Source organism: Symphalangus syndactylus, chromosome 3, assembly GCF_028878055.3.
Source record: "Symphalangus syndactylus isolate Jambi chromosome 3, NHGRI_mSymSyn1-v2.1_pri, whole genome shotgun sequence".
In the NCBI taxonomy this organism is placed as follows: domain Eukaryota; kingdom Metazoa; phylum Chordata; class Mammalia; order Primates; family Hylobatidae; genus Symphalangus; species Symphalangus syndactylus.
The window spans coordinates 54,392,447-54,405,441 of NC_072425.2; the positions used below are offsets into that span (position 1 = coordinate 54,392,447).

The 12,995-nt window shown below is 44.6% G+C and overlaps 1 long non-coding RNA gene across 1 annotated transcript in view; it reads right to left on the minus strand.

Moving 5' to 3' along the window:
• The window catches only part of LOC129478319 (uncharacterized), a 120,119-nt gene that overhangs the window by 19,560 nt on the left and 87,564 nt on the right, over positions 1-12,995 (minus strand). Inside the window, exon 2 of the long non-coding RNA XR_008656398.2 lies at positions 9,493-9,616. This is a non-coding gene — a long non-coding RNA (uncharacterized lncRNA). The remainder of the gene's footprint in view (positions 1-9,492; positions 9,617-12,995) is intronic.

Sequence of the window (12,995 nt, forward strand, 5' to 3'; positions counted from 1 at the left end):
GGATAAGATGACTGGGTGCACTGAGGCTCGTTTGACATTGACAGAACATGCTACCCACTTAAATCTAATTTCTATATTATTAGTAGAGATGGGGTTTCACCATGTTGGCCAGGCATGTCTCTAACTCCTGACCTCAGGTGATCCACCCACCTCAGCCTCCCAAAGTGCTGAGATTACAGGCTTGAGCCACTGCGCCAGGCCTACTAAAAATACAAAAAAATTAGCTGGACATGGTGGCTCATGCCTGTAGTCGCAGCTACTCAGGAGACTGAGGCAAGAGAATCACTTGAACCCAGAAGGCGCAAGTTGCAGTGAGCCAAGATGGCACCATTGCACTCCAGCCTTGGCAACAAGAGTGAATCCATCTCAAAAAAAAAAAAAAAAAAAAAAAAAGGTCTTATTTCTAAGTGTAAAACTGTTTTTTAAAGAGACAGAGTCTCCCTCTGTTTCCCAGGCTACAGTGCAGTGGAGAAATCATAGCTCACTGTAGCCTCCAACTGCTGGGCACAAGCGATCCTCCCACCTCAGCCTCCTGAGTAGCTGGGACTACAGGTGGGCACCACCATACCTGGCTAATTTTTAATTTTTTGTAGAGATGGAGTCTCCTTTTGTTGTCCAGGCTGGTATCAAGCTCCCGGGATCAAGCAATCCTCCCGTCTTGGCCTCTCAGAGTGGTGGGATTATAGGCATGTGCTATCACACCTGGCTTATTTTCTTAACATAAATGTACATTTCCAATGGACTAGATATGAGCTACTCAACAAGAAGGAAGTCTAATGATGGTTTCAAGTGGGACTCACCCAAGAAGAAAGTTATTTTAGCAGAAGAAGCTGAGGGCATTAAATGTGGGTGAAAGGAGCTCTGAGCACGAAGCACCACCCAGGTCAAGGGGCTGAGTCAGTTATTTTCAATGGGAAAATCCATGAAGAAGTCACCAGAGGGACTGACAGAGACAGGGAGAGAGACAAAGACAGAGACAGAGACACCTGCCAAGCTTGGAAATCAACTGAACAGTTCTAGCAATGGCAGTACAGCAAGACCCTCATCTATCAATTAACCTTCTCCAAATGATTAATAATGTTTTACTCTGCAGAGGAGCTGTATTTTTTTCCTGGTTGGAGGGAGAGGGGCAGAAAAAGGAAAGAAAAGGACAAAGAGAGAAAGTGAGGGGTCAGACCCTGTTTTCCTTTCCTACTGCAGTCTGGCTGTCCTGGAAGAGGAGGCATGGCTTAACTCTATTGAAGTTCTGACTACTATAGTGAACTAAACATTTTCATCGTGAAATTTATTGGGTGACATAGAGTAACCAGAATTCTTTTTGTTACCTAAAAATGATGTGAAATATTTTGTGGTTACTCTAGAGTCCAAGGAGGAGTAAATAGGAGCAAATTGCAGCGTGGGTTGAAGGAGCAGTGAGGGAGTATAAAGTAATTTCCTCCTGCCTTCCCCGGATGGAGGCCCACTCATTCCATACAACTCCCCTTCTTATGCCATAGAAATGAGAAGGTTGTGGGCAAAGGAAGAGTGAGGGTTTAGGGGTACAATGGGGTGAACAGTATCAGACAGCAAAATATTCATCTTTAATGTAAGGAAGTCAGCTGATAATATCTACAACGAAAAGATAGGAAATGGTGAAATAAGAGAAGCAAATAGCAGAGGAAACACTCAAGATTATTTCTGGAAACTGAGGGTGGCAGTGGAGGTGAGAGGAACCTCTTTCTCCTTGTAGACTCATTTGACTCACTTAACCAAACGGTCACTGCATGTGTTTCAGCTGAAGAATGTCACATTTAGCACATAGAACACCTGCAGGAGGAGGGGTGCGGGGGGTGGGGGAAACAATTTCTAATATAAATTATTTTTTTTTTTTTAAGATGGAGTCTCACTCTGTCACCCAGGCTGGAGTGCAGGGGCACGATCTCGGCTCACTGCAACCTCCGCCTCCTGGGTTCAAGCAATTGTCCTGCTTCAGCCTCCCGAGTAGCTGGGACTACAGGCGCGTGCCACCACACCTGGCTAATTTTTTGTATTTTTAATAGAGACGGGGTTTCACCGTGTTAGCCAGGATAGTCTCGATCTCCTGACCTCGTGATCTGCCCGCCTCGGCCTCCCCAAGTGCTGGGATTATAGGCATGAGCCACCGTGCTCGGCCTAGAAATGATATTCTTCTATCAGTAAGTTTTAAGATGTTAACTAAATGTCAAACTCTTGGTTTAGCTCCATCATCTAAATCACATAAGTTTAAGGAAGAAGGGAAAAGAAAGTGTCATAGTATGGGAGGGGCAGGCTCTTGGATTTTGTTTGAACAGTCAACTTTTTAATTCGTGAACAAAACAAGTTAGATGCAGACATAAATTTACTAATGTAATGCGACATTAGAAAATCGCTTAACACCTATTAACAAAGTACCATAGACATTAGCTAAACTATTTACCATTTCATTTCGTGCTTTGACTTCTAAAATCTAAATCAAATTTTATGAAACATTTTGAGTAAACCTCCTCAACTCATCCACGAAGGTTTGGTATGCCAGGCAGCTTTTCAATGTAAATGATTTTAACATTTCCAGGAAAGATTTTTTTTTTTTAAATTTTTTAAACTACCAGTCTTTCTTCTCTTCAGTCTTATAATGAGGTAGAACAATTTATTCAAAAGTACAGATATGGCTTTGTATAATGTTGATAATTCAGAAAGAAATTACCCAATTCATTCTTTCCAGTGCTGGACAAAGTTTAACAGCAAATAAACAGGGTATCATAAACTGTAACAGTGGATTCTAGAACTATATGGCAGAAAATAATATGTTTCTGCTCCAAATGGGCTGTGTTCTCCATTCAGGTGAAAGTGGAAAATAGCTATTTTATAGGGGGAATTTGAATGCCAAATCTGTTACTTATGACACAAGTTCTCACTCATTGTCTTCTGCTCAAGCACAGCTTAGGCCTTGCAGATGAAGTTACATTACATGCAGAGGCTGCCCACTGTAGATGGTGAAGCCGCCATCACCAAGCCATGTGTGCACAGCTGACTCTGACCTGCTGAAATCGGTCACATCAGCCACTTCTTCCATTACAGTGGATACAAGAGCTTTGCCATGATCTGTTCTGCTGCTGTGAACGGTCGTGGGCTCCCTGTTATGGGCTGTTTATGGCTTAATTCTATGAGTGCTTTGGCTCTGAGGTTCTGTTAATGATTATGGTTCTATTCCTTTCTCATGAGTAAATGTGACCCAGCCCTTTGGAGACATGTAATGGAGCTGAAAAGATGCTGAAGATAGTATTTTCACCACTTTCCTCAATCCATGGAAATCAAAATAAAGCATTAAACATTTACTAGCTGAAGGGTAGATTCTACCCCCACCAAGGTATTGAGGGAATCAACAGCTGCAGCACCAACAACACGGCTACTGTTCAAAGAGCTTTCTCTGTGCTACACGTCGTGTTGGTGTTTTATATATATTACTTCCTCTAGTGCTCATAACCACACTGTTAGTTCAGCCTCATCAGCTCCAACAAACAGAAATTAAGAATTGCCAAAGTGACACAATTAACTGAGGGCAGAACCTGGATTTTTATTTACATCTGTATGAAATCATGAGAACGTATGGCTTATACACAGTGCTATGGAGCCCCTGGAAATCGCACGTCAAGACACTCCATTTCAAAGAGCTAACCATTACTTCACGTTCCCATAGGAGGTCTACATTTGCACCAGGACTTCTAGACATAAAGATTACAAGAGTAAAAGGGGGCCAGGCGTGGTGGCTCACACCTGTAATCCCAGCACTTTGGGAGGCCGAGGCAGGTGGATCACCTGAGGTTGGGAGTTCAAGTCCAGCCTGACCAACATGGAGAAACCCTGTCTCTACTAAAAATACAAAATTAGCTGGGCATGATGGTGTATGCCTGTAATCCCAGCTATTTGGGAAGCTGAGGCAGGAGGATCACTTGAACATGGGAGGCAGAGGCTGTGGTGAGCCAAGATTGCACCATTACACTCCAGCCTGCGCAGCAACAGCAGCAAAACTCCTTCTCAAAAAAAAAAAAAAAAAAAAGTAAAAGGGAAAAGATAGCTGTAGCTGTAGCTCAAAAAAATATATACATCATACACAGTGGATATTTCTTGCTATGCCTAGCAGTCAGGGTTCAACCAGAGAAGAAGAACCTGCAGGGTATATGTATTTATGTACATGTGTATGGTAAAACATTAAAGAACTTATTACATCAACGGATTGATGACCAGAAATGAAATGATGCAGTTGTGGTCCCAGGACAGGCAAGGAGGGAATGCCATCAGCAATCTACACCCTGACAGGCAGGTGCTAAGCGTGTTGTCCACAGGCAGCAGTCAGCAAGGAGAATATGGAAGGATGGAAGAGCAATTTCAGATGCAGCTGCTTTTCAGAGTTGCTAGATTAAGGAGCTTAAACTCTCTTTTAAAGACTCCAACTGATTCTGTCAAGCCACTTGGATGATCTCACTTTGGATTAACCTTTGGTCAAGCCATGAGGGATTTTAATGGCACTTGCGGAGTCCCTTCACAGCAGCACCTAGGTTCATGTTTGATTGAATGCCTGGGAGAAGATGCCTGCAGGCTACACGATGGGCTGCTTCCTCCAGGTCTCACAAGGGAATATCCCTTGGAGCCTGCCTTAACTAGAAACATACTAGGAGGGAGTTCTGGGACTGTATTGTAGCTACGCCAGGATGATACACCAAAAAGTCTGTGCATGATGTGCTTAGAGCTGCTTAGCACAGCTCACGTGTGACCTAATGTTAACCTCAGAACAATCCATGAAGTAGGAGCTATACGCTCATTCACTTTACAGGGGAGGAAACTGAGGGCTGGAATGATTAACAGTTTGTCCAAACTTCCACCAATTTGAAATGATTAAGCCGGGAATAGAACAGAGCTGTGAACTCTGCTGGGCAGGGATTGGCTTCTCAAGACCTGTCTAAGATTGACCATTGGTCTGTCTTCAATATCAGATTCCTTTCAAGGCTACACACAATACTTACCTGGTCTCTATCTTCAGACCACCACTTTGGAAAAAGATGTACAGCCTTCATATAAAGAAAATAAAGATTTCTGGGATTTACAAAGAGGGAAATAATCTAGATACACATGTTGGAGTTTAAATTACTTTCTTCTAACTCTTGGAAAAGGATCAAAGAAAAAACGTTTTCCACCTATTTCCATCCATTACTAGTCATTTTCTGTTTGTTTCAAAAAAGCATTTCTTTTACCTGAGCATGGTTTTGTTTCTAGTAAACACTGTGTGTGGGAGTAAGGGCTCTGCAGAAAGACATGCTTTACAGACTGAATTCCAAGGCCTGTTCCCTGCCTGCACTTCATTTTATAGCTCTGTATCTGTACTAATAGTTTTGTTCTGAGTGTAACTCGTGAGTGGAGAGTCAGGCAGCCCACTCATAATACACGCTGTCAGCCTCCTGTCAGAACACTACTACATTTTATTTTTTATTAGCCACCAGCTTGACTTTTTCAAGTCCTGATATATATTTTTTAAAATTCCGTAGATGGTCAAAGCCTGCAGCAACCATTTGGGAGTCCAAGTGTGAGGTTTTTATTTTAATGAGGGGTTTAGGGTAGAGCATCCTTCACTAAGGCTGTTAGTAACAGGGATGATGAGAGATCATTTTCACCATGGAGGTTTTACCTGGCAGTTTCCTCAGCGGCTCTTATAGCCTGGGGTTGAACAAATGTCCTCAAGGCAAAAATGTCAGTGGCCTTGTCAGCATCTCTCAGCTATGTGTCCTGGTGACACGCAGCCTCCAGGCTGTGTTTGTTGATCCCGGGTGCTGAAGAAGCACTGATTCTAGGAAGCAAAGCTCTTTTCTAGGATGTATTCTAACTTCAGTGTTCTGCAATGTGCTGCCTGCAGCTCCATTTATTGATGACTGTACAGACCCTGCTGTGTGCGATTCAGAGCAGTCCCTTGTAATCGCAGGAGAAGAGGCTAAATGGAAAAATGTCTGTATACCCCACCCCAAGCTGTCACTTCAACATTTTCCTAAGTGGTTCCTAATGGCTTCTCCCTCCAGCAAATCAGCTACATGGAGCTGAGCCAGGGTTACTGCTTTGTCTGCAGCTGTTTGGGGTAATGCAGAGGTCACCACAGAGAGGGGATGTGAGAGGCAGCCAAGCACCAATGTGCATAGGTCAGACCTGGGAAGCAGAAAGCAGCCCCAATTCTCCAGTCCCCTTGGCACAGAGAAATCCTGATGCCCCCTAGGCATCACCATTGGACCTGAGGACCTGCAGGCAGAGCTACAGCAGGAGACAAAGAATAGAACATTGGGGATGGCTATGTTGATTGGCAGATTTCATTATTTCACAATGCATGTATACATCAAAGCATCATGTTGTATGCCAAAATGTATACATTTTAAAAATTTGTCAACTATACCTTAATAAAGCTAAAAATAAGGAAATGGAATCCACAGTGCTTGCAAATGGAGTGGCTGTGAAGGGTGTAGTGAAGGAGAAATCGACGTTGACCTCTTGGCTCCTGCATTCTGATCTGTCTTTCCTGAGCCTCCCTCATCTCTTACAGGGACTGCTCTTCAAAAATTCCAAGCTGGCCAGGCACGGTGGCTCACGCCTGTAATCCCAGCACTTTGGGAGACCGAGGTGGATGGATCACGAGGTCAGGTGTTCAAGACCAGCCTGGCCAACATGGTGAAACCTGTCTCTACTAAAAATACAAAAATTAGCCAGGCTTGGTGGTGGGTGCCTGTAATCCCAGCTACTCCTCCTACTGGGGAGGCTGAGGCAGATAATTGCTTGAACCCGGAAGGCGGAGGTTACAGTGAGCCGAGATCGCGCCACTGCACTCCAACCTAGGTGAAAGAGCGAGACTTTGTCTCAAAAAAAAAAAAAAAAAAAAAAAAGCAAAAAAAAATACAAACTCCAAGCTGGTCCTGTCTTTTGTCATTTGTTTCTCTATAATTCAGTTCCCACAGAGAAGCTAGGGCTATTGCTTACAATGTACACCCAATCCTGTCATGGACTTGCTGAAAACCCTGCAATGGCACATCCCCTGCAGCCCCCTCGCCCCCTCGCCCCCTCACATTTGACACACGCTCCCTCTGCCCAGCCATGCGGCTTCCCTGGCTCCACAGGCCGTCCCCAGAGCAGCATGGGGCTTAGCTGTGGGAGCCTCCAGCCAAGAGGAGACCACTGTTTTTGGCAGCCAGGGGACCAAGGAGAAGGGTTCTGTGCTTGCTGCCCACCAATATTCATGCCAGGTGACACGGTGCCCAGGGAGTGTCCAGGAGAAAATCAGGGAAGAAGTGAAGAAAAGAGTGGCCAGAACCTGAAGCAGCATTGTTTGAGGGTGGGGAAGAAACTGGAAAAAAATTGAACTCAACCTTGTGTCCGCTCCTGGAAGTAGGTGGGAAGGGAGGTCAGGCCAGCTTCTGCTTGAGAAGGCTGCAAGGAGATGGGTCCTCAGAGGAGAGTTAGGACCCGTGAGGGCCAGGAGGTAAAGCCTGGGAAGTGTTGGGACATTGGGGAGTTTGTTAATGACAGGAGTTCAGAGGTCCTGGTGCAACAATCTGGGAGTCACTGGAGAGCAAGTGCATTGCTGTGTGTGAAGAGGGAGGGCCTGTCACCTCCAATTCTACCTCAGGCAGGAAAGGAAGTTACAGAGACCCCATGAGAGCCATTTCTCCCCAGAGCAACGACAGCACGAAGGGCATCTGCTCCACTCTGAGGGTCGGAGTCCACTCGATGTCACGGTGTCTGTGAGCTATACCTGAGGGTTGTGACAATGTAGCTTCAGCAGCATCCGTGCAGACCACTGGGAGACATGTCACCCTGAGCACCAGGATTCTTATCTCCGCTGTTCCAGGGAGCTGTGTTAGGTGACATTTTTGGTTTGGTGAGCCTTGCAGTTCCTCTGTTTCAATGAGTTAAAATAATAAAAAATCAGTCGCCAACTCTCAAAATAAAGTAGATATTGGTGTAGCAGGAAGTATGCTTTCTGAAATGTGTCAGCTGTGTTTTCATGTCCTGTGAATATTATTTTCCTGAGGTGGGTTCCCACCAATGGAACCATGGCCTTCATTTGGGAAAAGCTGGATACCAATGAGAATAACAGAGCCATTCCCCAAGCTTGAGGGATGGAGAATTTTGAGTGTCTAGCAGGACAGTGAATTAAAAATCAGCCAGGATTTGAAGTAAAAAGGAATTCTACATGTCCAAACTCGGCCTTCACATACCAAAAACAAAGCTTTCATGTTGGAGCAATATGTGCTGGATGTGCAGTGGGTAGGGGGATTCAGGATTTGATGTGAATGAGGAAGAGGAAAGTGGATACTTGGCAGGGAGCACATAGCGGATACATGTGTCCTGGGCACCACTCTCTGGGGCAGAACCCTGGGTCCAAGAAGTAACAGAAACATCAAGGGAGGCTTGAAGGAATCGGGAGCTTCAGGATCAAGGCCATGTTTCTGCCTGCACGGCCTGGGCAGGCTTGGTGTTTCTCAGTGGGTACCTTCACCCAGTGCCTCCATTCTCTGCCTATCCAGGAGCTGTAGTAATGTTGGAGGAGCAATGTCCCTAGAGAGACCGACAACTGGGCTGGCTTCCTGCACATGGTGTCCCAGGCACCCAGAGGTTTCTGTGTACCACCTGAGGGATGTGCTAGTTATCAACGTTGTATAACTGCCTCCAAACTTAATGAGCTAAAAAGACAACTGAACTTCTTTTTCTCATAAATCTGCAATCCGGAAAGAGCTTGGTGGGGACCGCTCATCTCTGCTATGGTGGCTGGGCTGTTCTGGAAACTCCCTTGCTCATTCATGGGGAGCAGTGGGGCTGGGTCAGTGGGTACCTTGGGTGCCCCTCCTGTCTCCATGTGGTTTCTCCTGCCTGGTGGCTCCAGGGTGGCTGGACTTCTCACATGCCAGCTCAGGTCATCCAAGGCACATTTCCCGAGAGAGAACCAGGTGAAAGCAGTCTTACCTTGGTTGGCCTAGCCTCTGAGGTCACATCGTGTCGTCCCCTGCACATTCTGTTGGATGAGGCACTTATAAGGTGCACCAGCCCAAGGGGAGGAAGACAGACCTCATCTCTCAATGGAAGAGTGCCACAGGCTCTTCATCAACAAAGAGCTGTGGGCTGGGATATATACGGACGTGACCTTTTTGGGAAAATACAACCTGGCACAGAGTGGTGGGGTGGGATGTTGTGGTGTTGGCACAGGCAATGGACAAGACAGGTCTGGGGTTAAACTGACAAGTTATAGGCAGGGCAGAGCTGTGACAACTGGAGGCAAATGACCAGACCATGAATTTCAGCAGAAGATGCGAACCACAAAAGCCAGTCCCTCAGGGGACATTGACCCAGTGACAGACCAGCGGAGCCTTCCTGGCTCTCCATAGGAGCCAGGCCCAAAGTGAACTCCCTCATCTTCCCACAGACGATAAAGGGAATGCATGAAAACGCTTTGAAAAATAGAATTGTTACCTTAAGATGAGGCACCTTTACTTGAAAGACCTTGGCACGGGAGGAAGCTTGATGCGGCAAGTGCAGTTTCCTGCTTCCTGTGGCTGTGAAGGAGCACATAGGTCCAAAGGCTAATAGTGACTGCCTATAACAAAGTACAGATCAGAAATAAAAAATAAAGGGTTACACTTTCCTGAGCACTTGGATGTAGGTGGGAATCACAATTTTTATATATGGCAGGAAGAACTGATATCTCTCTCCCACCCACAACTGAAAGATACAAAAAATCAAAATAGATTAGTGAAGACTGTCCCCACAACTCTGGCCACAAAGAGAGGGTCTTTAGAGGCCACGTGGTTTCAGGTGGCTGTCACATCCCAGGTGGTCCCTCGGCAGGGGATAAGGACCCACTGCCTTAGCACAAATGGAAGCTCCACTGTTCCTCGAGGTCAGGACAGAGATGGAAAATAAAACACTGTTCCTTCTTCAACACATAAACAGTTTTGATCGTGCCTGTTAACAACATCTGAGGCACAGGACAGGATAGGAAGGTCCTAAATAAGAATGTGAAGTTACTTAAGAGACTGGTTTAACTTCTGCAGGACACCAACCCCATAGCAACCTTAGGGACCCCGTCTCCACTAGCCTGTGAAAGGGTAATGACTCACCAGCCTCTGCATCCACCTCTGCCCTGATGGGCCTGTAAAGCAACTGTGCTTTCTGGTTGTTAATAGTTAGTCAAATACACTTATAGTTCAATTGTCTGTTCCTCAAAATCCTACCACTAAGTCAAAAGCTGTATGAAAAAATAGGTCCACTCATTTTAATGGGAAAAATTATGAGATATCCTAAACTATTTCACGTAGAGGAAACATACATTGATTGGCCATGGAAAGACATTCACAGACATAGTAGACTCCAGTTACAAGTACTAAACAGCAACATAGAGTCTGTTCAGTGCTGTAATTGAATGACGGTTGATCGTATTCTACACAGGAAGAAGGCATGATGGTGAGTGGGGCATGGTGGAGAAGGGCATGGGGAATTTTACCCTTTGGAAGGTAAATACTTTTTGCACCATTTCTTCAATAATTTCCCATCTCCATGCAGTTTATGGTTGTCTTACACCCAGACAGCATTTAAAACTAAAGTTAGAGCAAAGAAAAACGTCTTCAGTGCCTGAAAACATGCAAAGAACACACTTTGTACACATACTGGAAATTGTAGCAGATCCTCCTCCTCCATCACTGTCCGGGCTCACGTAGGCAGAGCAAAACACCTTGTGTTCATCATGTCATCACACATGGCACAAATGCAACCATGTGATGCTCTCTGGCCAGAAAATGCTGGGTGGAGTAAATTCATAAGTGTGTCCTTGCCTGAAACTGTCGTGTTGAAATAGCACTTTTTATAGAGTATTCATTTAGTATGTTTTTGTATGAAAATGCCATTATATTCCCCAAAAAGTAGTCTTCCAGAAAGTGGTATAATTTTTCAAGAGCTGCTATGCTAAAATGTGGTTATGTAAGCTGGTCTTTATTTAAAGGCTATTGTGTGCCCTGACAGCAGAGACATTCCCTAGGGGTGTTCAGTGAGAGTCAACCAGGCTTAATGAAAAATCATGGAATACTATACAGCCACAAAAAAGAATGAGATCATGTCCTTTGCAGGGATGTGGATGAAGCTGGAATCCATTATCCTCAGCAAACTAACGCAGGAACAGAAAACCAAACACCTCATCTTCTCACTCATAAATGGGAGTTGAACAATGAGAACACATGGACATAGAGAGGGAACATCACACACCGGCACCTGTCGGTGGGTGGGGAGCAAAGGGAGGGAGAGCATTAGGACAAACTCCTAAAGCACTGGGGGCCTAAATCCTATCTGACAGGTTGGTAGGTGCAGCAAACCACCATGGCACATGTATAACTATGTAACAAACCTGCACAATCTGCACATGTATCCTGGAACTTAAAGTAAAATAAAATATAAAATAATTTAGAAAAGAAAGAAAGAAAAATGCCCCCATGGTAGGGGTCCCGGTTTTGCTCAAGAGGAGGATGGACGTCTGACTGAGGAACATCCAGAAGGGGTCCTGACTAAGGCTCAGACTTTGAAGGGTCGTGCAGTGGTGGAGGCAAAAAAAAAAAAAAAAAAATGTGCCTTTGCTAGAACTTCAGACTTTCTTCTTTATGCCCATAGGAGGTGGTGTCTCTGGAGCCGCCAAGCAGCAGCCTCATTGCTCAGAAGATGAAGATGCTGACAAAGACCCAGACAGGAAAAAAGGAAGAAAAAGCATCCTGATTGTTCCATTAGCAAAGCCACAGTCCCGGAGAGCAAGGGGAGGGGCACAGCAGGCACCGCACCCATGGGATGCATCTGCAGCTTGTGAGCAATGCATGAGAGATGAATCACACAACAGCAATGCCTTCAGCTTCCGTGTGCTACGGCTCACTCAGCACCAGCTCTGCAGGCTGCCTAAGCCAGAAGTCAGTCTCTGCCTTTAGACTTGCTCACTTCTTTTAGGAACGGAGATATCCTCTGATCCCTTGTCCCTACAACCTCGATTAATGTCTTTGCAACAGCCATCCGCCAAACTCAAGAAGACCTTGGAACAACCTAATTGGAAAAGTTTCCCTCTTATCCCTTGGAAAACTATAGAAAAGCAGTGTCACACAAATGTTTAATTTCTGATTTCTACAATTTCAGATACCAGAGTTTATCTGTTACCATGACAACTAAGAGCTTTATAAATGTTTTCTAGCCTCGGCTATTTTCTGGAACTTATCTACATTTCAGTATTTGCTTAATAATTTTGAGCTGACACTAGTAACATAATTGTGTCTGGATTGTTTATGTCTTGTGTGTGCTGGCAGGGGGTGGGTATAACCTATGTCAATGTTTTTCAATGTGAGGAAATTTTAATAAACTTTTATATCTAATGTGAACATTAAATGTCACATTCCCTCTGCCTGGATTCTAGTTAATTCATTGCCTGCCCGTTTATTATTCCCTCCAAGCTGAGAAATCATCACTAATGTGATTGTTCACTCCAGGCATTATTAGGCCACGGACACTTGTGGGGAGAGGCATTGTCAAAACGACTACCAAACTGAGTTTATCAACACTAGCTGGGTTAATGACAACTTGTGGGAGACAGTACAAGCAGCGCTTTAGGTGAAATTTACAGCCTTAAGTATTTATAGTAAGCAGTAGTAAAGCTAAAAATTGATGGGCAAAATGACTAAACTAGTAATGAAAAGCAAAATAAACTCAAAGCAAAAAGGAGGAGGTAAAATTGTGAAAATAAAAAGCTATAATAGAAAATCAACAATCAACTTTCAAAAAAGTAATTGTCTCTTCTGACTTGCCCAGGATAGCCCCAGTTTCCCTGCCATCTGGCGTCATGTTCCAATTAGCTTACTTTGTGGATTGTTATTGAAATATTATTAATAGTTGAATTCTACTTATCCAGGCTGAATTTGATAAACCTCTCTTTTGTATTTCTAGCTTGTTTCGTG